This window comes from Eucyclogobius newberryi, unplaced genomic scaffold (assembly GCF_026437365.1).
Source record: "Eucyclogobius newberryi isolate DKJ021-1_F unplaced genomic scaffold, fEucNew1.0.hap1 SCAF_13, whole genome shotgun sequence".
NCBI classification, from domain to species: domain Eukaryota; kingdom Metazoa; phylum Chordata; class Actinopteri; order Gobiiformes; family Gobiidae; genus Eucyclogobius; species Eucyclogobius newberryi.
The window spans coordinates 2,191,983-2,215,806 of NW_027315757.1; the positions used below are offsets into that span (position 1 = coordinate 2,191,983).

General features: G+C 42.6%; 1 protein-coding gene across 1 annotated transcript in view; it reads left to right on the top strand.

The window, feature by feature from the left end:
* hao1 (hydroxyacid oxidase (glycolate oxidase) 1) overlaps window positions 1-23,824 on the top strand; it is a 63,550-nt gene that overhangs the window by 36,348 nt on the left and 3,378 nt on the right. The window lies entirely within an intron of this gene.

A 23,824-nucleotide genomic window follows, 5' to 3' on the forward strand; every position in this document is an offset into this window, starting at 1 on the left:
CTCAGAGTGTTATAAAGCTCTAAAGACACACCTCAGAGTGGTATAAAGCTCTAAAGACACACCTCAGAGTGTATAAGGCTCTAAAGACACACCTCAGAGTGGTATAAAGCTCTAAAGACACACCTCAGAGTGATATAAAGCTCTAAAGACACACCTCAGAGTGTTATAAAGCTCTAAAGACACACCTCAGAGTGTTATAAAGCTCTAAAGACACATCTCAGAGTGTATAAAGCTCTAAAGACACACCTCAGAGTGATATAAAGCTCTAAAGACACACCTCAGAGTGATATAAAGCTCTAAAGACACAAAGACACACCTCAGAGTGTTATAAAGCTCTAAAGACACATCTCAGAGTGTATAAAGCTCTAAAGACACACCTCAGAGTGTATAAAGCTCTAAAGACACACCTCAGAGTGATATAAAGCTCTAAAGACACACCTCAGAGTGTATAAAGCTCTAAAGACACACCTCGGAGTGGTATAAAGCTCTAAAGACACACCTCAGAGTGGTATAAAGCTCTAAAGACACACCTCAGAGTGTTATAAAGCTCTAAAGACACATCTCAGAGTGTATAAAGCTCTAAAGACACACCTCAGAGTGTTATAAAGCTCTAAAGACACACCTCAGAGTGTTATAAAGCTCTAAAGACACATCTCAGAGTGTATAAAGCTCTAAAGACACACCTCAGAGAGATATAAAGCTCTAAAGACACACCTCAGAGTGTTATAAAGCTCTAAAGACACACCTCAGAGTGTTATAAAGCTCTAAAGACACACCTCAGAGTGGTATAAAGCTCTAAAGACACACCTCAGAGTGTTATAAAGCTTTAAAGACACACCTCAGAGTGTTATAAAGCTCTAAAGACACACCTCAGAGTGATATAAAGCTCTAAAGACACACCTCAGAGTGTTATAAAGCTCTAAAGACACACCTCAGAGTGGTATAAAGCTCTAAAGACACACCTCAGAATGTTATAAAGCTCTAAAGACACACCTCAGAGTGGTATAAAGCTCTAAAGACACACCTCAGAGTGGTATAAAGCTCTAAAGACACACCTCAGAGTGTTATAAAGCTCTAAAGACACACCTCAGAGTGGTATAAAGCTCTAAAGACACACCTCAGAGTGTATAAGGCTCTAAAGACACACCTCAGAGTGGTATAAAGCTCTAAAGACACACCTCAGAGTGTATAAGGCTCTAAAGACACACCTCAGAGTGGTATAAAGCTCTAAAGACACACCTCAGAGTGTATAAAGCTCTAAAGACACACCTCAGAGTGTATAAAGCTCTAAAGACGCACCTCATAGTGTATGAGGCTCTAAAGACACACCTCAGAGTGTTATAAAGCTCTAAAGACACACCTCAGAGTGTATAAAGCTCTAAAGACACACCTCAGAGTGATATAAAGCTCTAAAGACACACCTCAGAGTGTATAAAGCTCTAAAGACACACCTCAGAGTCTTATAAAGCTCTAAACACACACCTCAGAGTGGTATAAAGCCCTAAAGACACACCTCAGAGTGTTATAAAGCTCTAAAGACACACCTCAGAGTGTTATAAAGCTCTAAAGACACACCTCAGAGTCTTATAAAGCTCTAAACACACACCTCAGAGTGGTATAAAGCTCTAAAGACACACCTCAGAGTGTTATAAAGCTCTAAAGACACACCTCAGAGTGTATAAAGCTCTAAAGACACACCTCAGAGTTTACAAAGCTCTAAAGACACACCTCAGAGTGATATAAAGCTCTAAAGACACACCTCAGAGTGTTATAAAGCTCTAAAGACACACCTCAGAGTGTTATAAAGCTCTAAAGACACATCTCAGAGTGTATAAAGCTCTAAAGACACACCTCAGAGTGTATAAAGCTCTAAAGACACACCTCAGAGTGATATAAAGCTCTAAAGACACACCTCAGAGTGATATAAAGCTCTAAAGACACACCTCAGAGTGTATAAAGCTCTAAAGACACACCTCAGAGTGTTATAAAGCTCTAAAGACACACCTCAGAGTGTATAAAGCTCTAAAGACACACCTCAGAGTGGTATAAAGCTCTAAATACACACCTCAGAGTGTTATAAAGCTCTAAAGACACATCTCAGAGTGTATAAAGCTCTAAAGACACACCTCAGAGTGTTATAAAGCTCTAAAGACACACCTCAGAGTGTTATAAAGCTCTAAAGACACATCTCAGAGTGTATAAAGCTCTAAAGACACACCTCAGAGTGTTATAAGGCTCTAAAGACACACCTCAGAGTGGCATAAAGCTCTAAAGACACACCTCAGAGTGTATAAAGCTCTAAAGACGCACCTCATAGTGTATGAGGCTCTAAAGACACACCTCAGAGTGTTATAAAGCTCTAAAGACACACCTCAGAGTCTTATAAAGCTCTAAACACACACCTCAGAGTGGTATAAAGCTCTAAAGACACACCTCAGAGTGTATAAAGCTCTAAAGACACACCTCAGAGTGTATAAAGCTCTAAAGACACACCTCCGAGTGTTATAAAGCTCTAAAGACACACCTCAGAGTGTTATAAAGCTCTAAAGACACACCTCAGAGTCTTATAAAGCTCTAAACACACTCCTCAGAGTGGTATAAAGCTCTAAAGACACACCTCAGAGTGTTATAAAGCTCTAAAGACACACTTCAGAGTGGTATAAAGCTCTAAAGACACACCTCAGAGTTTACAAAGCTCTAAAGACACACCTCAGAGTGATATAAAGCTCTAAAGACACACCTCAGAGTGTTATAAAGCTCTAAAGACACACCTCAGAGTGTTATAAAGCTCTAAAGACACATCTCAGAGTGTATAAAGCTCTAAAGACACACCTCAGAGTGATATAAAGCTCTAAAGACACACCTCAGAGTGATATAAAGCTCTAAAGACACACCTCAGAGTGTTATAAAGCTCTAAAGACACATCTCAGAGTGTATAAAGCTCTAAAGACACACCTCAGAGTGTATAAAGCTCTAAAGACACACCTCAGAGTGATATAAAGCTCTAAAGACACACCTCAGAGTGTATAAAGCTCTAAAGACACACCTCGGAGTGGTATAAAGCTCTAAAGACACACCTCAGAGTGGTATAAAGCTCTAAAGACACACCTCAGAGTGTTATAAAGCTCTAAAGACACATCTCAGAGTGTATAAAGCTCTAAAGACACACCTCAGAGTGGTATAAAGCTCTAAAGACACACCTCAGAGTGTTATAAAGCTCTAAAGACACATCTCAGAGTGTATAAAGCTCTAAAGACACACCTCAGAGAGATATAAAGCTCTAAAGACACACCTCAGTGTTATAAAGCTCTAAAGACACACCTCAGAGTGTTATAAAGCTCTAAAGACACACCTCAGAGTGGTATAAAGCTCTAAAGACACACCTCAGAGTGTTATAAAGCTCTAAAGACACACCTCAGAGTGTTATAAAGCTTTAAAGACACACCTCAGAGTGTTATAAAGCTCTAAAGACACACCTCAGAGTGATATAAAGCTCTAAAGACACACCTCAGAGTGTTATAAAGCTCTAAAGACACACCTCAGAGTGGTATAAAGCTCTAAAGACACACCTCAGAATGTTATAAAGCTCTAAAGACACACCTCAGAGTGGTATAAAGCTCTAAAGACACACCTCAGAGTGGTATAAAGCTCTAAAGACACACCTCAGAGTGTTATAAAGCTCTAAAGACACACCTCAGAGTGGTATAAAGCTCTAAAGACACACCTCAGAGTGTATAAGGCTCTAAAGACACACCTCAGAGTGGTATAAAGCTCTAAAGACACACCTCAGAGTGATATAAAGCTCTAAAGACACACCTCAGAGTGTTATAAAGCTCTAAAGACACACCTCAGAGTGTTATAAAGCTCTAAAGACACATCTCAGAGTGTATAAAGCTCTAAAGACACACCTCAGAGTGATATAAAGCTCTAAAGACACACCTCAGAGTGATATAAAGCTCTAAAGACACAAAGACACACCTCAGAGTGTTATAAAGCTCTAAAGACACATCTCAGAGTGTATAAAGCTCTAAAGACACACCTCAGAGTGTATAAAGCTCTAAAGACACACCTCAGAGTGATATAAAGCTCTAAAGACACACCTCAGAGTGTATAAAGCTCTAAAGACACACCTCGGAGTGGTATAAAGCTCTAAAGACACACCTCAGAGTGGTATAAAGCTCTAGAGACACACCTCAGAGTGTTATAAAGCTCTAAAGACACATCTCAGAGTGTATAAAGCTCTAAAGACACACCTCAGAGTGTTATAAAGCTCTAAAGACACACCTCAGAGTGTTATAAAGCTCTAAAGACACATCTCAGAGTGTATAAAGCTCTAAAGACACACCTCAGAGAGATATAAAGCTCTAAAGACACACCTCAGAGTGTTATAAAGCTCTAAAGACACACCTCAGAGTGTTATAAAGCTCTAAAGACACACCTCAGAGTGGTATAAAGCTCTAAAGACACACCTCAGAGTGTTATAAAGCTTTAAAGACACACCTCAGAGTGTTATAAAGCTCTAAAGACACACCTCAGAGTGATATAAAGCTCTAAAGACACACCTCAGAGTGTTATAAAGCTCTAAAGACACACCTCAGAGTGGTATAAAGCTCTAAAGACACACCTCAGAATGTTATAAAGCTCTAAAGACACACCTCAGAGTGGTATAAAGCTCTAAAGACACACCTCAGAGTGGTATAAAGCTCTAAAGACACACCTCAGAGTGTTATAAAGCTCTAAAGACACACCTCAGAGTGGTATAAAGCTCTAAAGACACACCTCAGAGTGTATAAGGCTCTAAAGACACACCTCAGAGTGGTATAAAGCTCTAAAGACACACCTCAGAGTGTATAAGGCTCTAAAGACACACCTCAGAGTGGTATAAAGCTCTAAAGACACACCTCAGAGTGTATAAAGCTCTAAAGACACACCTCAGAGTGTATAAAGCTCTAAAGACGCACCTCATAGTGTATGAGGCTCTAAAGACACACCTCAGAGTGTTATAAAGCTCTAAAGACACACCTCAGAGTGTATAAAGCTCTAAAGACACACCTCAGAGTGATATAAAGCTCTAAAGACACACCTCAGAGTGTATAAAGCTCTAAAGACACACCTCAGAGTCTTATAAAGCTCTAAACACACACCTCAGAGTGGTATAAAGCCCTAAAGACACACCTCAGAGTGTTATAAAGCTCTAAAGACACACCTCAGAGTGTTATAAAGCTCTAAAGACACACCTCAGAGTCTTATAAAGCTCTAAACACACACCTCAGAGTGGTATAAAGCTCTAAAGACACACCTCAGAGTGTTATAAAGCTCTAAAGACACACCTCAGAGTGTATAAAGCTCTAAAGACACACCTCAGAGTTTACAAAGCTCTAAAGACACACCTCAGAGTGATATAAAGCTCTAAAGACACACCTCAGAGTGTTATAAAGCTCTAAAGACACACCTCAGAGTGTTATAAAGCTCTAAAGACACATCTCAGAGTGTATAAAGCTCTAAAGACACACCTCAGAGTGTATAAAGCTCTAAAGACACACCTCAGAGTGATATAAAGCTCTAAAGACACACCTCAGAGTGATATAAAGCTCTAAAGACACACCTCAGAGTGTATAAAGCTCTAAAGACACACCTCAGAGTGTTATAAAGCTCTAAAGACACACCTCAGAGTGTATAAAGCTCTAAAGACACACCTCAGAGTGGTATAAAGCTCTAAATACACACCTCAGAGTGTTATAAAGCTCTAAAGACACATCTCAGAGTGTATAAAGCTCTAAAGACACACCTCAGAGTGTTATAAAGCTCTAAAGACACACCTCAGAGTGTTATAAAGCTCTAAAGACACATCTCAGAGTGTATAAAGCTCTAAAGACACACCTCAGAGAGATATAAAGCTCTAAAGACACACCTCAGAGTGTTATAAAGCTCTAAAGACACACCTCAGAGTGTTATAAAGCTCTAAAGACACACCTCAGAGTGGTATAAAGCTCTAAAGACACACCTCAGAGTGTTATAAAGCTCTAAAGACACACCTCAGAGTGTTATAAAGCTTTAAAGACACACCTCAGAGTGTTATAAAGCTCTAAAGACACACCTCAGAGTGATATAAAGCTCTAAAGACACACCTCAGAGTGGTATAAAGCTCTAAAGACACACCTCAGAATGTTATAAAGCTCTAAAGACACACCTCAGAGTGTTATAAAGCTCTAAAGACACACCTCAGAGTGGTATAAAGCTCTAAAGACACACCTCAGAGTGGTATAAAGCTCTAAAGACACACCTCAGAGTGTTATAAAGCTCTAAAGACACACCTCAGAGTGGTATAAAGCTCTAAAGACACACCTCAGAGTGTATAAGGCTCTAAAGACACACCTCAGAGTGTTATAAAGCTCTAAAGACACACCTCAGAGTGGTATAAAGCTCTAAAGACACACCTCAGAGTGTATAAGGCTCTAAAGACACACCTCAGAGTGGTATAAAGCTCTAAAGACACACCTCAGAGTGATATAAAGCTCTAAAGACACACCTCAGAGTGTTATAAAGCTCTAAAGACACACCTCAGAGTGTTATAAAGCTCTAAAGACACATCTCAGAGTGTATAAAGCTCTAAAGACACACCTCAGAGTGATATAAAGCTCTAAAGACACACCTCAGAGTGATATAAAGCTCTAAAGACACAAAGACACACCTCAGAGTGTTATAAAGCTCTAAAGACACATCTCAGAGTGTATAAAGCTCTAAAGACACACCTCAGAGTGTATAAAGCTCTAAAGACACACCTCAGAGTGATATAAAGCTCTAAAGACACACCTCAGAGTGTATAAAGCTCTAAAGACACACCTCGGAGTGGTATAAAGCTCTAAAGACACACCTCAGAGTGGTATAAAGCTCTAGAGACACACCTCAGAGTGTTATAAAGCTCTAAAGACACATCTCAGAGTGTATAAAGCTCTAAAGACACACCTCAGAGTGTTATAAAGCTCTAAAGACACACCTCAGAGTGTTATAAAGCTCTAAAGACACATCTCAGAGTGTATAAAGCTCTAAAGACACACCTCAGAGAGAAATAAAGCTCTAAAGACACACCTCAGAGTGTTATAAAGCTCTAAAGACACACCTCAGAGTGTTATAAAGCTCTAAAGACACACCTCAGAGTGGTATAAAGCTCTAAAGACACACCTCAGAGTGTTATAAAGCTTTAAAGACACACCTCAGAGTGTTATAAAGCTCTAAAGACACACCTCAGAGTGATATAAAGCTCTAAAGACACACCTCAGAGTGTTATAAAGCTCTAAAGACACACCTCAGAGTGGTATAAAGCTCTAAAGACACACCTCAGAATGTTATAAAGCTCTAAAGACACACCTCAGAGTGGTATAAAGCTCTAAAGACACACCTCAGAGTGGTATAAAGCTCTAAAGACACACCTCAGAGTGTTATAAAGCTCTAAAGACACACCTCAGAGTGGTATAAAGCTCTAAAGACACACCTCAGAGTGTATAAGGCTCTAAAGACACACCTCAGAGTGGTATAAAGCTCTAAAGACACACCTCAGAGTGTATAAGGCTCTAAAGACACACCTCAGAGTGGTATAAAGCTCTAAAGACACACCTCAGAGTGTATAAAGCTCTAAAGACACACCTCAGAGTGTATAAAGCTCTAAAGACGCACCTCATAGTGTATGAGGCTCTAAAGACACACCTCAGAGTGTTATAAAGCTCTAAAGACACACCTCAGAGTGTATAAAGCTCTAAAGACACACCTCAGAGTGATATAAAGCTCTAAAGACACACCTCAGAGTGTATAAAGCTCTAAAGACACACCTCAGAGTCTTATAAAGCTCTAAACACACACCTCAGAGTGGTATAAAGCCCTAAAGACACACCTCAGAGTGTTATAAAGCTCTAAAGACACACCTCAGAGTGTTATAAAGCTCTAAAGACACACCTCAGAGTCTTATAAAGCTCTAAACACACACCTCAGAGTGGTATAAAGCTCTAAAGACACACCTCAGAGTGTTATAAAGCTCTAAAGACACACCTCAGAGTGTATAAAGCTCTAAAGACACACCTCAGAGTTTACAAAGCTCTAAAGACACACCTCAGAGTGATATAAAGCTCTAAAGACACACCTCAGAGTGTTATAAAGCTCTAAAGACACACCTCAGAGTGTTATAAAGCTCTAAAGACACATCTCAGAGTGTATAAAGCTCTAAAGACACACCTCAGAGTGTATAAAGCTCTAAAGACACACCTCAGAGTGATATAAAGCTCTAAAGACACACCTCAGAGTGATATAAAGCTCTAAAGACACACCTCAGAGTGTATAAAGCTCTAAAGACACACCTCAGAGTGTTATAAAGCTCTAAAGACACACCTCAGAGTGTATAAAGCTCTAAAGACACACCTCAGAGTGGTATAAAGCTCTAAATACACACCTCAGAGTGTTATAAAGCTCTAAAGACACATCTCAGAGTGTATAAAGCTCTAAAGACACACCTCAGAGTGTTATAAAGCTCTAAAGACACACCTCAGAGTGTTATAAAGCTCTAAAGACACATCTCAGAGTGTATAAAGCTCTAAAGACACACCTCAGAGAGATATAAAGCTCTAAAGACACACCTCAGAGTGTTATAAAGCTCTAAAGACACACCTCAGAGTGTTATAAAGCTCTAAAGACACACCTCAGAGTGGTATAAAGCTCTAAAGACACACCTCAGAGTGTTATAAAGCTCTAAAGACACACCTCAGAGTGTTATAAAGCTTTAAAGACACACCTCAGAGTGTTATAAAGCTCTAAAGACACACCTCAGAGTGATATAAAGCTCTAAAGACACACCTCAGAGTGGTATAAAGCTCTAAAGACACACCTCAGAATGTTATAAAGCTCTAAAGACACACCTCAGAGTGTTATAAAGCTCTAAAGACACACCTCAGAGTGGTATAAAGCTCTAAAGACACACCTCAGAGTGGTATAAAGCTCTAAAGACACACCTCAGAGTGTTATAAAGCTCTAAAGACACACCTCAGAGTGGTATAAAGCTCTAAAGACACACCTCAGAGTGTATAAGGCTCTAAAGACACACCTCAGAGTGGCATAAAGCTCTAAAGACACACCTCAGAGTGTATAAAGCTCTAAAGACGCACCTCATAGTGTATGAGGCTCTAAAGACACACCTCAGAGTGTTATAAAGCTCTAAAGACACACCTCAGAGTCTTATAAAGCTCTAAACACACACCTCAGAGTGGTATAAAGCTCTAAAGACACACCTCAGAGTGTATAAAGCTCTAAAGACACACCTCAGAGTGTATAAAGCTCTAAAGACACACCTCCGAGTGTTATAAAGCTCTAAAGACACACCTCAGAGTGTTATAAAGCTCTAAAGACACACCTCAGAGTCTTATAAAGCTCTAAACACACTCCTCAGAGTGGTATAGAGCTCTAAAGACACACCTCAGAGTGTTATAAAGCTCTAAAGACACACTTCAGAGTGGTATAAAGCTCTAAAGACACACCTCAGAGTTTACAAAGCTCTAAAGACACACCTCAGAGTGATATAAAGCTCTAAAGACACACCTCAGAGTGTTATAAAGCTCTAAAGACACACCTCAGAGTGTTATAAAGCTCTAAAGACACATCTCAGAGTGTATAAAGCTCTAAAGACACACCTCAGAGTGATATAAAGCTCTAAAGACACACCTCAGAGTGATATAAAGCTCTAAAGACACACCTCAGAGTGTTATAAAGCTCTAAAGACACATCTCAGAGTGTATAAAGCTCTAAAGACACACCTCAGAGTGTATAAAGCTCTAAAGACACACCTCAGAGTGATATAAAGCTCTAAAGACACACCTCAGAGTGTATAAAGCTCTAAAGACACACCTCGGAGTGGTATAAAGCTCTAAAGACACACCTCAGAGTGGTATAAAGCTCTAAAGACACACCTCAGAGTGTTATAAAGCTCTAAAGACACATCTCAGAGTGTATAAAGCTCTAAAGACACACCTCAGAGTGTTATAAAGCTCTAAAGACACACCTCAGAGTGTTATAAAGCTCTAAAGACACATCTCAGAGTGTATAAAGCTCTAAAGACACACCTCAGAGAGATATAAAGCTCTAAAGACACACCTCAGTGTTATAAAGCTCTAAAGACACACCTCAGAGTGTTATAAAGCTCTAAAGACACACCTCAGAGTGGTATAAAGCTCTAAAGACACACCTCAGAGTGTTATAAAGCTCTAAAGACACACCTCAGAGTGTTATAAAGCTTTAAAGACACACCTCAGAGTGTTATAAAGCTCTAAAGACACACCTCAGAGTGATATAAAGCTCTAAAGACACACCTCAGAGTGTTATAAAGCTCTAAAGACACACCTCAGAGTGGTATAAAGCTCTAAAGACACACCTCAGAATGTTATAAAGCTCTAAAGACACACCTCAGAGTGGTATAAAGCTCTAAAGACACACCTCAGAGTGGTATAAAGCTCTAAAGACACACCTCAGAGTGTTATAAAGCTCTAAAGACACACCTCAGAGTGGTATAAAGCTCTAAAGACACACCTCAGAGTGTATAAGGCTCTAAAGACACACCTCAGAGTGGTATAAAGCTCTAAAGACACACCTCAGAGTGTATAAAGCTCTAAAGACACACCTCAGAGTGTATAAAGCTCTAAAGACACACCTCAGAGTGATATAAAGCTTTAAAGACACACCTCAGAGTGATATAAAGCTCTAAAGACACACCTCAGAGTGTATAAAGCTCTAAAGACACACCTCAGAGTGTTATAAAGCTCTAAAGACACACCTCAGAGTGTATAAAGCTCTAAAGACACACCTCAGAGTGTTATAAAGCTCTAAATACACACCTCAGAGTGTTATAAAGCTCTAAAGACACATCTCAGAGTGTATAAAGCTCTAAAGACACACCTCAGAGTGTTATAAAGCTCTAAAGACACACCTCAGAGTGTTATAAAGCTCTAAAGACACATCTCAGAGTGTATAAAGCTCTAAAGACACACCTCAGAGAGATATAAAGCTCTAAAGACACACCTCAGAGTGTTATAAAGCTCTAAAGACACACCTCAGAGTGTTATAAAGCTCTAAAGACACACCTCAGAGTGGTATAAAGCTCTAAAGACACACCTCAGAGTGTTATAAAGCTCTAAAGACACACCTCAGAGTGTTATAAAGCTTTAAAGACACACCTCAGAGTGTTATAAAGCTCTAAAGACACACCTCAGAGTGATATAAAGCTCTAAAGACACACCTCAGAGTGGTATAAAGCTCTAAAGACACACCTCAGAATGTTATAAAGCTCTAAAGACACACCTCAGAGTGGTATAAAGCTCTAAAGACACACCTCAGAGTGGTATAAAGCTCTAAAGACACACCTCAGAGTGTTATAAAGCTCTAAAGACACACCTCAGAGTGGTATAAAGCTCTAAAGACACACCTCAGAGTGTATAAGGCTCTAAAGACACACCTCAGAGTTGCATAAAGCTCTAAAGACACACCTCAGAGTGTATAAAGCTCTAAAGACGCACCTCATAGTGTATGAGGCTCTAAAGACACACCTCAGAGTGTTATAAAGCTCTAAAGACACACCTCAGAGTCTTATAAAGCTCTAAACACACACCTCAGAGTGGTATAAAGCTCTAAAGACACACCTCAGAGTGTATAAAGCTCTAAAGACACACCTCAGAGTGTATAAAGCTCTAAAGACACACCTCTGAGTGTTATAAAGCTCTAAAGACACACCTCAGAGTGTTATAAAGCTCTAAAGACACACCTCAGAGTCTTATAAAGCTCTAAACACACTCCTCAGAGTGGTATAAAGCTCTAAAGACACACCTCAGAGTGTTATAAAGCTCTAAAGACACACTTCAGAGTGGTATAAAGCTCTAAAGACACACCTCAGAGTTTACAAAGCTCTAAAGACACACCTCAGAGTGATATAAAGCTCTAAAGACACACCTCAGAGTGTTATAAAGCTCTAAAGACACACCTCAGAGTGTTATAAAGCTCTAAAGACACATCTCAGAGTGTATAAAGCTCTAAAGACACACCTCAGAGTGATATAAAGCTCTAAAGACACACCTCAGAGTGATATAAAGCTCTAAAGACACACCTCAGAGTGTTATAAAGCTCTAAAGACACATCTCAGAGTGTATAAAGCTCTAAAGACACACCTCAGAGTGTATAAAGCTCTAAGGACACACCTCAGAGTGATATAAAGCTCTAAAGACACACCTCAGAGTGTATAAAGCTCTAAAGACACACCTCGGAGTGGTATAAAGCTCTAAAGACACACCTCAGAGTGGTATAAAGCTCTAAAGACACACCTCAGAGTGTTATAAAGCTCTAAAGACACATCTCAGAGTGTATAAAGCTCTAAAGACACACCTCAGAGTGTTATAAAGCTCTAAAGACACACCTCAGAGTGTTATAAAGCTCTAAAGACACATCTCAGAGTGTATAAAGCTCTAAAGACACACCTCAGAGAGATATAAAGCTCTAAAGACACACCTCAGTGTTATAAAGCTCTAAAGACACACCTCAGAGTGTTATAAAGCTCTAAAGACACACCTCAGAGTGGTATAAAGCTCTAAAGACACACCTCAGAGTGTTATAAAGCTCTAAAGACACACCTCAGAGTGTTATAAAGCTTTAAAGACACACCTCAGAGTGTTATAAAGCTCTAAAGACACACCTCAGAGTGATATAAAGCTCTAAAGACACACCTCAGAGTGTTATAAAGCTCTAAAGACACACCTCAGAGTGGTATAAAGCTCTAAAGACACACCTCAGAATGTTATAAAGCTCTAAAGACACACCTCAGAGTGGTATAAAGCTCTAAAGACACACCTCAGAGTGTTATAAAGCTCTAAAGACACACCTCAGAGTGGTATAAAGCTCTAAAGACACACCTCAGAGTGTATAAGGCTCTAAAGACACACCTCAGAGTGGTATAAAGCTCTAAAGACACACCTCAGAGTGTATAAAGCTCTAAAGACACACCTCAGAGTGTATAAAGCTCTAAAGACGCACCTCATAGTGTATGAGGCTCTAAAGACACACCTCAGAGTGTTATAAAGCTCTAAAGACACACCTCAGAGTCTTATAAAGCTCTAAACACACACCTCAGAGTGGTATAAAGCCCTAAAGACACACCTCAGAGTGTTATAAAGCTCTAAAGACACACCTCAGAGTGTTATAAAGCTCTAAAGACACACCTCAGAGTGTTATAAAGCTCTAAAGACACACCTCAGAGTCTTATAAAGCTCTAAACACACACCTCAGAGTGGTATAAAGCTCTAAAGACACACCTCAGAGTGTTATAAAGCTCTAAAGACACACCTCAGAGTGGTATAAAGCTCTAAAGACACACCTCAGAGTTTACAAAGCTCTAAAGACACACCTTAGAGTGTATAAAGCTCTAAAGACACACCTCAGAGTGATATAAAGCTCTAAAGACACACCTCAGAGTGTTATAAAGCTCTAAAGACACATCTCAGAGTGTATAAAGCTCTAAAGACACACCTCAGAGTGATATAAAGCTCTAAAGACACACCTCAGAGTGTTATAAAGCTCTAAAGACACATCTCAGAGTGTATAAAGCTCTAAAGACACACCTCAGAGTGATACAAAGCTCTAAAGACACACCTCAGAGTGTTATAAAGCTCTAAAGACACACCTCAGAGTGTATAAAGCTCTAAAGACACACCTCAGAGTGTATAAAGCTCTAAAGACACACCTCAGAGTGTTATAAAGCTCTAAAGACACACCTCAGAGTGTATAAAGCTCTAAAGACACATCTCAGAGTGTATAAAGCTCTAAAGACACACCTCAGAGTGTTATAAAGCTCTAAAGACACACCTCAGAGTGTTATAAAGCTCTAAAGACACACCTCAGAGATTACAAAGCTCTAAAGACACACTTCAGAGTGTATAAAGCTCTAAAGACACACCTCAGAGTGTATAAAGCTCTAAAGACACATCTCAGAGTGTTATAAAGCTCTAAAGACACACCTCAGAGTGTTATAAAGCTCTAAAGACACATCTCAGAGTGTATAAAGCTCTAAAGACACACCTCAGAGTGATATAAAGCTCTAAAGACACATCTCAGAGTGTATAAAGCTCTAAAGACACACCTCAGAGTGTTATAAAGCTCTAAAGACACACCTCAGAGTGGTATAAAGCTCTAAAGACACACCTCAGAGTGTTATAAAGCTCTAAAGACACACCTCAGAGTGATATAAAGCTCTAAAGACACACCTCAGAGTGTATAAAGCTCTAAAGACACACCTCAGAGTGGTATAAAGCTCTAAAGACACACCTCAGAGTGTTATAAAGCTCTAAAGACACACCTCAGAGTGATATAAAGCTCTAAAGACACACCTCAGAGTGTTATAAAGCTCTAAAGACACACCTCAGAGTGATATAAAGCTCTAAAGACACACCTCAGAGTGTTATAAAGCTCTAAAGACACACCTCAGAGTGTATGAAGCTCTAAAGACACACCTCAGAGTGTTTTAAAGCTCTAAAGACACACCTCAGAGTGTTATAAAGCTCTAAAGACACACCTCAGAGTCTTATAAAGCTCTAAACACACTCCTCAGAGTGGTATAAAGCTCTAAAGACACACCTCAGAGTGTATGAAGCTCTAAAGACACACCTCAGAGTGTTTTAAAGCTCTAAAGACACACCTCAGAGTGTTATAAAGCTCTAAAGACACACCTCAGAGTCTTATAAAGCTCTAAACACACTCCTCAGAGTGGTATAAAGCTCTAAAGACACACCTCAGAGTGGTATAAAGCTCTAAAGACACACCTCAGAGTGTATAAGGCTCTAAAGACACACCTCAGAGTGATATAAAGCTCTAAAGACACACCTCAGAGTGTTATAAAGCTCTAAAGACACATCTCAGAGTGTATAAAGCTCTAAAGACACACCTCAGAGTGTATAAAGCTCTAAAGACACACCTCAGAGTGATATAAAGCTCTAAAGACACACCTCAGAGTGTATAAAGCTCTAAAGACACACCTCAGAGTGGTATAAAGCTCTAAAGACACACCTCAGAGTGGTATAAAGCTCTAAAGACACACCTCAGAGTGGTATAAAGCTCTAAAGACACACCTCAGAGTGTTATAAAGCTCTAAAGACACATCTCAGAGTGTATAAAGCTCTAAAGACACACCTCAGAGTGTTATAAAGCTCTAAAGACACACCTCAGAGTGTTATAAAGCTCTAAAGACACATCTCAGAGTGTATAAAGCTCTAAAGACACACCTCAGAGAGATATAAAGCTCTAAAGACACACCTCAGAGTGTTATAAAGCTCTAAAGACACACCTCAGAGTGTTATAAAGCTCTAAAGACACACCTCAGAGTGGTATAAAGCTCTAAAGACACACCTCAGAGTGTTATAAAGCTCTAAAGACACACCTCAGAGTGTTATAAAGCTTTAAAGACACACCTCAGAGTGTTATAAAGCTCTAAAGACACACCTCAGAGTGATATAAAGCTCTAAAGACACACCTCAGAGTGTTATAAAGCTCTAAAGACACACCTCAGAGTGGTATAAAGCTCTAAAGACACACCTCAGAATGTTATAAAGCTCTAAAGACACACCTCAGAGTGGTATAAAGCTCTAAAGACACACCTCAGAGTGTTATAAAGCTCTAAAGACACACCTCAGAGTGGTATAAAGCTCTAAAGACACACCTCAGAGTGTATAAGGCTCTAAAGACACACCTCAGAGTGGTGTAAAGCTCTAAAGACACACCTCAGAGTGTATAAAGCTCTAAAGACACACCTCAGAGTGTTATAAAGCTCTAAAGACACATCTCAGAGTGTATAAAGCTCTAAAGACACACCTCAGAGTGTATAAAGCTCTAAAGACGCACCTCATAGTGTTATAAAGCTCTAAAGACACACCTCAGAGTCTTATAAAGCTCTAAACACACACCTCAGAGTGGTATAAAGCTCTAAAGACACACCTCAGAGTGTATAAAGCTCTAAAGACACACCTCAGAGTGTATAAAGCTCTAAAGACACACCTCAGAGTGGTATAAAGCTCTAAAGACACACCTCAGAGTGTTATAAAGCTCTAAAGACACACCTCAGAGTCTTATAAAGCTCTAAACACACACCTCAGAGTGGTATAAAGCTCTAAAGACACACCTCAGAGTGTTATAAAGCTCTAAAGACACACCTCAGAGTGGTATAAAGCTCTAAAGACACACCTCAGAGTTTACAAAGCTCTAAAGACACACCTCAGAGTGATATAAAGCTCTAAAGACACACCTCAGAGTGTTATAAAGCTCTAAAGACACACCTCAGAGTGTTATAAAGCTCTAAAGACACACCTCAGAGTGTATAAAGCTCTAAAGACACACTTCAGAGTGATATAAAGCTCTAAAGACACACCTCAGAGTGATATAAAGCTCTAAAGACACACCTCAGAGTGTTATAAAGCTCTAAAGACACACCTCAGAGTGTATAAAGCTCTAAAGACACACCTCAGAGTGATATAAAGCTCTAAAAGACACACTTACTCCGTTACTTTTGGACACTTTTAACTGGGAACTTAATAAAACTCCTCCCTCCTAGTGTGAAAGAGTCCATCATGTCCCTGAGACCAAAAGAAGGGAAAGAGCAACTGGACTGTGCCTCATAGAGACTATTTCTGTCCTGAATGTGGACTATCGTTTATTCACCTCAATTATGTCCAACAGAATGGAACAAATCCTCCCAAACTGAATCCACAAAGATCAGACACAAGACGACATAAGACCATCTTTACACACAATGAGACACACACAAGACAACATAAGACCATCTTTACACACAATGAGACACACACAAGACGACATAAGACCATCTTTACACACAATGAGACACACACAAGACGACATAAGACCATCTTTACACACAATGAGACACACAAGACGACATAAGACCATCTTTACACACAATGAGACACACACAAGACAACATAAGACCATCTATACACACAATGAGACACACACAAGACAACATAAGACCATCTTTACACACAATGAGACACACACAAGACGACATAAGACCATCTTTACACACAATGAGACACACACAAGACGACATAAGACCATCTTTACACACAATGAGACACACACAAGACGACATAAGACCATCTTTACACACAATGAGACACACACAAGAGGACATAAGACCATCTTTACACACAATGAGACACACACAAGACGACATAAGACCATCTTTACACACAATGAGTCTTTTTATTCACTAAGCTGGCCATATTTATTTAAAGTACTAAAGAAATTTCAAATCGATGATATAACAAAAAAAAATATTGGTGCTCTTTATGATTGTCCAAAATCAAGGAATTAAATCAAAGTTCATCTGACGGATCCACTGACTCCTATTTACTTTGTATTTGGAACGGATGATGTTCCATTTTATATGATGATTTTTCAAGAAGTTGGTCCAATGTCTGGACACAAAGTAAACGTACAAAAAACTGAAACGCTCTTTCTCTGGCGCCCCCTTCTGACCTTTAAAAAGATTTACCCATTACCCACCAACAGAATCTCTTTATTTAGGAGTTGTACTTCATACAGACCTAACAACTATTCTGGATCAAAAATATACCCCTATTTTTCTTTCAATAAAAAAGATCTTGAAAAATGGAACCTTCTCCCATATTCAAGTCAAAGGATTTAAACTATAAAAATGAACGTTTTACCCAAATTTCTCTTTCTCTTTCGCTGTTTGATCAGTGGAATAAAGCCATTTTAAGATTTATATGGCAGGGTAAGAAACATCAAATCCAATTCAACCGAAATATGAAGCTCAATGGTGCTCATACTGAGAGTAATGTGGTGCCGGGGGTTCCTGTACAGGTCTCATACTGAGAGTAATGTGGTGCCGGGGGTTCCTGTACAGGTCTTATACTGAGAGTCATGTGGTGTCGGGGGTTCCTGTACAGGTCTCATACTGAGAGTCATGTGGTGTCGGGGGTTCCTGTACAGGTCTCATACTGAGAGTCATGTGGTGCCTGAGGTTCCTGTACAGGTCTTATACTGAGAGTCATGTGGTGCCGGGGGTTCCTGTACAGGTCTTATACTGAGAGTCATGTGGTGCCGGGGGTTCCTGTACAGGTCTTATACTGAGAGTCATGTGGTGCCGGGGGTTCCTGTACAGGTCTTATACTGAGAGTCATGTGGTGCCGGGGGTTCCTGTACAGGTCTTATACTGAGAGTCATGTGGTGCCTGAGGTTCCTGTACAGGTCTTATACTGAGAGTCATGTGGTGCCGGGGGTTCCTGTACAGGTCTTATACTGAGAGTCATGTGGTGCCGGGGGTTCCTGTACAGGTCTTATACTGAGAGTCATGTGGTGCCGGGGGTTCCTGTACAGGTCTTATACTGAGAGTCATGTGGTGCCTGAGGTTCCTGTACAGGTCTTATACTGAGAGTCATGTGGTGCCGGGGGTTCCTGTACAGGTCTTATACTGAGAGTAATGTGGTGCCTGAGGTTCCTGTACAGGTCTTATACTGAGAGTAATGTGGTGCCGGGGGTTCCTGTACAGGTCTTATTCTGAGAGTAATGTGGTGCCGGGGGTTCCTGTACAGGTCTTATACTGAGAGTCATGTGGTGCCGGGGGTTCCTGTACAGGTCTTATAATGAGAGTCATGTGGTGCCGGGGGTTCCTGTACAGGTCTCATACTGAGAGTCATGTGGTGTCTGAGGTTCCTGTACAGGCCTTATACTGAGAGTCATGTGGTGCCTGAGGTTCCTGTACAGGTCTTATACTGAGAGTAATGTGGTGCCGGGGGTTCCTGTACAGGTCTTATACTGAGGGTCATGTGGTGCCGGGGGTTCCTGTACAGGTCTTATACTGAGAATCATGTGGTGCCGGGGGTTCCTGTACAGGTCTCATACTGAGAGTCATGTGGTGCCTCAGGTTCCTGTACAGGTCTTATACTGAGAGTAATGTGGTGCCGGGGGTTCCTGTACAGGTCTTATACTGAGGGTCATGTGGTGCCGGGGGTTCCTGTACAGGTCTTATACTGAGGGTCATGTGGTGCCGGGGGTTCCTGTACAGGTCTTATACTGAGGGTCATGTGGTGCCGGGGGTTCCTGTACAGGTCTTATACTGAGAGTCATGTGGTGCCGGGGGTTCCTGTACAGGTCTTATACTGAGGGTCATGTGGTGCCGGGGGTTCCTATACAGGTCTTATACTGAGAGTCATGTGGTGCCGGGGGTTCCTGTACAGGTCTTATACTGAGAGTCATGTGGTGCCTGAGGTTCCTGTACAGGTCTTATACTGAGGGTCATGTGGTGCCGGGGGTTCCTGTACAGGTCTTATACTGAGAGTCATGTGGTGTCGGGGGTTCCTGTACAGGTCTCATACTGAGAGTCATGTGGTGTCGGGGGTTCCTGTACAGGTCTCATACTGAGAGTCATGTGGTGTCGGGGGTTCCTGTACAGGTCTCATACTGAGAGTCATGTGGTGCCTGAGGTTCCTGTACAGGTCTTATACTGAGAGTCATGTGGTGCCGGGGGTTCCTGTACAGGTCTTATACTGAGAGTCATGTGGTGCCGGGGGTTCCTGTACAGGTCTTATACTGAGAGTCATGTGGTGCCGGGGGTTCCTGTACAGGTCTTATACTGAGAGTCATGTGGTGCCGGGGGTTCCTGTACAGGTCTTATACTGAGAGTCATGTGGTGCCTGAGGTTCCTGTACAGGTCTTATACTGAGAGTCATGTGGTGCCGGGGGTTCCTGTACAGGTCTTATACTGAGAGTCATGTGGTGCCGGGGGTTCCTGTACAGGTCTTATACTGAGAGTCATGTGGTGCCGGGGGTTCCTGTACAGGTCTTATACTGAGAGTCATGTGGTGCCTGAGGTTCCTGTACAGGTCTTATACTGAGAGTCATGTGGTGCCGGGGGTTCCTGTACAGGTCTTATACTGAGAGTAATGTGGTGCCTGAGGTTCCTGTACAGGTCTTATACTGAGAGTAATGTGGTGCCGGGGGTTCCTGTACAGGTCTTATTCTGAGAGTAATGTGGTGCCGGGGGTTCCTGTACAGGTCTTATACTGAGAGTCATGTGGTGCCGGGGGTTCCTGTACAGGTCTTATAATGAGAGTCATGTGGTGCCGGGGGTTCCTGTACAGGTCTCATACTGAGAGTCATGTGGTGTCTGAGGTTCCTGTACAGGCCTTATACTGAGAGTCATGTGGTGCCTGAGGTTCCTGTACAGGTCTTATACTGAGAGTAATGTGGTGCCGGGGGTTCCTGTACAGGTCTTATACTGAGGGTCATGTGGTGCCGGGGGTTCCTGTACAGGTCTTATACTGAGAATCATGTGGTGCCGGGGGTTCCTGTACAGGTCTCATACTGAGAGTCATGTGGTGCCTCAGGTTCCTGTACAGGTCTTATACTGAGAGTAATGTGGTGCCGGGGGTTCCTGTACAGGTCTTATACTGAGGGTCATGTGGTGCCGGGGGTTCCTGTACAGGTCTTATACTGAGGGTCATGTGGTGCCGGGGGTTCCTGTACAGGTCTTATACTGAGGGTCATGTGGTGCCGGGGGTTCCTGTACAGGTCTTATACTGAGAGTCATGTGGTGCCGGGGGTTCCTGTACAGGTCTTATACTGAGGGTCATGTGGTGCCGGGGGTTCCTATACAGGTCTTATACTGAGAGTCATGTGGTGCCGGGGGTTCCTGTACAGGTCTTATACTGAGAGTCATGTGGTGCCTGAGGTTCCTGTACAGGTCTTATACTGAGGGTCATGTGGTGCCGGGGGTTCCTGTATAGGCCTTATACTGAGAGTAATGTGGTGCCGGGGGTTCCTGTACCGGTCTTATACTGAGAGTAATGTGGTGCCAGGGGTTCCTGTACAGGCCTTATACTGAGAGTAATGTGGTGCCGGGGGTTCCTGTACAGGTCTTATACTGAGAGTCATGTGGTGCCAGGGGTTCCTGTACAGGCCTTATACTGAGAGTAATGTGGTGCCGGGGGTTCCTGTACAGGTCTTATACTGAGAGTATTGTGGTGCCGGGGGTTCCTGTACAGGTCTTATACTGAGAGTCATGTGGTGCCAGGGGTTCCTGTACAGGTCTTATACTGAGAGTAATGTGGTGCCGGGGGTTCCTGTACAGGTCTTATACTGAGAGTCATGTGGTGCCTGAGGTTCCTGTACAGGTCTCATACTTAGAGTAATGTGGTGCCGGGGGTTCCTGTACAGGTCTTATACTGAGAGTCATGTGGTGCCGGGGGTTCCTGTACAGGTCTTATACTGAGAGTCATGTGGTGCCGGGGGTTCCTGTACAGGTCTTATACTGAGAGTAATGTGGTGCCTCAGGTTCCTGTACAGGTCTTATACTGAGGGTCATGTGGTGCCGGGGGTTCCTGTACAGGTCTTATACTGAGAATCATGTGGTGCCGGGGGTTCCTGTACAGGTCTCATACTGAGAGTCATGTGGTGCCTGAGGTTCCTGTACAGGTCTTATACTGAGAGTCATGTGGTGCGGGGGTTCCTGTACAGGTCTTATACTGAGGGTCATGTGGTGCCGGGGGTTCCTGTACAGGTCTTATACTGAGAGTCATGTGGTGCCGGGGGTTCCTGTACAGGCCTTATACTGAGAGTCATGTGGTGCCGGGGGTTCCTGTACAGGTCTTATACTGAGAGTCATGTGGTGCCTGAGGTTCCTGTACAGGTCTTATACTGAGAGTCATGTGGTGCCGGGGGTTCCTGTACAGGTCTTATACTGAGAGTAATGTGGTGCCGGGGGTTCCTGTACAGGTCTTATACTGAGAGTTATGTGGTGCCAGGGGTTCCTGTACAGGTCTTATACTGAGGGTCACGTGGTGCCGGGGGTTCCTGTACAGGTCTTATACTGAGAGTCATGTGGTGCCGGGGGTTCCTGTACAGGTCTTATACTGAGGGTCACGTGGTGCCGGGGGTTCCTGTACAGGTCTTATACTGAGGGTCACGTGGTGCCGGGGGTTCCTGTACAGGTCTTATACTGAGAGTCATGTGGTGCCGGGGGTTCCTGTACAGGTCTTATACTGAGAGTCATGTGGTGCCGGGGGTTCCTGTACAGGTCTTATACTGAGAGTCATGTGGTGCCGGGGGTTCCTGTACAGGCCTTATACTGAGAGTCATGTGGTGCCTGAGGTTCCTGTACAGGTCTTATACTGAGAGTCATGTGGTGCCTGAGGTTCCTGTACAGATCTTATACTGAGAGTCATGTGGTGCCGGGGTTCCTGTACAGGTCTTATACAGAGGGTCATGTGGTGCCGGGGGTTCCTGTACAGGTCTTATACTGAGAATCATGTGGTGCCGGGGGTTCCAGTACAGGTCTCATACTGAGAGTCATGTGGTGCCTCAGGTTCCTGTACAGGTCTTATACTGAGGGTCATGTGGTGCCGGGGGTTCCTGTACAGGTCTCATACTGAGAGTCATGTGGTGCCTGAGGTTCCTGTACAGGTCTTATACTGAGAGTCATGTGGTGCCGGGGGTTCCTGTACAGGTCTTATACTGAGGGTCATGTGGTGCCGGGGGTTCCTGTACAGGTCTTATACTGAGAGTCATGTGGTGCCTGAGGTTCCTGTACAGGTCTTATACTGAGAGTCATGTGGTGCCGGGGGTTCCTGTACAGGTCTTATACTGAGAGTCATGTGGTGCCTGAGGTTCCTGTACAGGTCTTATACTGAGGGGCATGTGGTGCCGGGGGTTCCTGTACAGGTCTTATACTGAGAGTCATGTGGTGCCGGGGGTTCCTGTACAGGTCTCATACTGAGAGTCATGTGGTGCCTGAGGTTCCTGTACAGGTCTTATACTGAGAGTCATGTGGTGCCGGGGGTTCCTGTACAGGTCTTATACTGAGGGTCATGTGGTGCCGGGGGTTCCTGTACAGGTCTTATACTGAGAGTCATGTGGTGCCTGAGGTTCCTGTACAGGTCTTATACTGAGAGTCATGTGGTGCCGGGGGTTCCTGTACAGGTCTTATACTGAGAGTCATGTGGTGCCTGAGGTTCCTGTACAGGTCTTATACTGAGGGGCATGTGGTGCCGGGGGTTCCTGTACAGGTCCTATACTGAGAGTCATGTGGTGCCGGGGGTTCCTGTACAGGTCTTATACTGAGAGTCATGTGGTGCCGGGGGTTCCTGTACAGGTCTTACACTGAGAGTCATGTGGTGCCGGAGGTTCCTGTACAGGTCTTACACTGAGAGTCATGTGGTGCCTGAGGTTCCTGTACAGGCCTTATACTGAGACTCATGTGGTGCCGGGGGTTCCTGTATAGGTCTTATACTGAGAGTCATGTGGTGCCTGAGGTTCCTGTACAGGTCTTATACTGAGAGTCATGTGGTGCCGGGGGTTCCTGTACAGGTCTTATACTGAGAGTCATGTGGTGCCTGAGGTTCCTGTACAGGTCTTATACTGAGAGTCATGTGGTGCCTGAGGTTCCTGTACAGGTCTTATACTGAGAGTCATGTGGTGCCGGGGGTTCCTGTACAGGTCTTATACTGAGAGTCATGTGGTGCCGGGGGTTCCTGTACAGGTCTTATACTGAGAGTCATGTGGTGCCGGGGGTTCCTGTACAGGTCTTATACTGAGAGTCATGTGGTGCCTGAGGTTCCTGTACAGGTCTTATACTGAGAGTCATGTGGTGCCTGAGGTTCCTGTACAGGTCTTATACTGAGAGTCATGTGGTGCCGGGGGTTCCTGTACAGGTCTTATACTGAGAGTCATGTGGTGCCTGAGGTTCCTGTACAGGTCTTATACTGAGAGTCATGTGGTGCCTGAG